Source organism: Peromyscus eremicus, chromosome 8a (assembly GCF_949786415.1).
Source record: "Peromyscus eremicus chromosome 8a, PerEre_H2_v1, whole genome shotgun sequence".
In the NCBI taxonomy this organism is placed as follows: Eukaryota; Metazoa; Chordata; class Mammalia; order Rodentia; family Cricetidae; genus Peromyscus; species Peromyscus eremicus.
In genome coordinates this window covers 72,872,930-72,874,662 of record NC_081423.1, presented here as the reverse complement: position 1 = coordinate 72,874,662, position 1,733 = coordinate 72,872,930, and the positions used below count along the sequence as shown (strand labels likewise).

Below are 1,733 nucleotides of genomic sequence, written 5' to 3'. Positions count from 1 at the left end.
CTCTTAGCAGTATCAGATGCTACACCCGCAAAATCTCACCAACATGACTGTCTAAGCAAGAGCTGAAAAAGGATGACACCAATGAACATACCAAAATGGACCTAGAAAAGCCCAGGAGGCTTCAACCCTACCCAGAGAACTAAAGGCAACTAAGGAAAGCTGAGAATGAGAGGAAATAGTTTTCTCCAATGAAGAGCACACTAAAAGGTTATCCAATACCAAATCAGCCTGAAAACATATACATACATTATGCAGATTGAGCAGAGTATACACAGGAATATACATATATAAATATATACATGTAACAACAACTAATTTAAAAAGAGCCGTGAATATGAAAGAGAGCAAGGAGGGGTATGTGGAAGGGTTTGGAGGGAGAAAAGGGAAGGGGAAAATGCTATAATTATATTATACTCTCAAAAATAAAATAAGTCACAAACTAAAGTATCTCCAGTGACTCCCAATTTGGAAATCCCACCAGTCCATGCATTTTGCTTTTAGCAAATCTCAGTCACCTTGCAAAGCTTAGGGGGACCTAACCAGGTGAACATGATACTCAGATCTCGATGTAGCAACTTTGTTAATGTGATCCACTTACCTTATTACATTATTTTACATACACAACCCATGAATGAAAGGCTCAGGAAAGCCTCAGCTAGATTTTGTAAAAAGTAATATAACTGCTTTGCTAGCTCCCTGGCCATCTTGGTGGCTGCTCTTGGTTGGGAGCATCCCACACCTAAGGTAGAAAGATGGCCCCAGGAAAGAATATGGAAATAGTCTCTAGAGTTGGTCCACTTGTTTTGAAAAGTGGAAAGTGTGTGTTGGGGTACAAGGAGACTCTGAAGATGATCAGACAGGGCAAACTAAACTGGTCATCCCTGACAACTGTGTAGCTGTGAGGAAATCTGGACTAGAATACTATGCCATGTTGGCTAAAACTGTTGCCCAATACTACAGTGACAATAATATTGAACCGGAAACAGCATGTAGAAACTATTACGGAGTACGTACACTGGCTGTCATTGATCTAGGTAATTCTGATATTCTTAGACGTATGTCAGAACAGACTAGAGAAAGGTAACCCAGCAAAGTTTCTCTTTCCTAAACCTTGTCAGAACCCGAGGGGAAACCAATGACCAATTGATTTAGTAAGTGATGTTCTACCCAATCCAGGGCTCAGAGATGCCCAAGTTCCAGAACTCTCATAAAATTTCAATTATTTATCTGTGTGGCAAGTATGAAATATTTACAAACCTCTGGTGAGAATCTATATTAAAATGATTTGGCTTCAATATAGTTTTTGTTCTTGCTCTTGGTTTTATGTGCTTTTTATATTTAAAAGCATTTTTATATATAAAGAGTGAGCTAGATTAAGGTATCACAAACTCAAACAGCTGTAGGAGCCAGGAAGGGAAAAAAAAAACTGCTGACATTTGTCTTTGTTATGGCCACGTTCAGTAACAAAAATCTGTCTGGAAGTTCTTAGAGTCTGGTGAAGAAAATAGTCAAGATACTAGACAAGAATTAGTCCTATGCAAACATGAAGTGTTCTGACCCTCCAGCAACCCTTCTTATCACAGACACATCTGATACACCTAGTGACAAACTTGATTAGCATATATGAAATCAGAGACCTGAAAACCGAAGGGGCCATAGTCAAAACATATTAGTGGAATATTTGGAATCCTTTTAAAGTTAAAACTAATGTAAACCAATAATGCAAACAATGC

General features: G+C 38.4%; 1 pseudogene; it reads left to right on the top strand.

Annotated features, from left to right (window-relative positions):
• The first annotated feature begins 752 nt into the window (after positions 1–752).
• Positions 753–1,084, top strand: LOC131917070 (large ribosomal subunit protein eL30-like; annotated as a pseudogene).
• Positions 1,085–1,733: the final 649 nt, after the last annotated feature.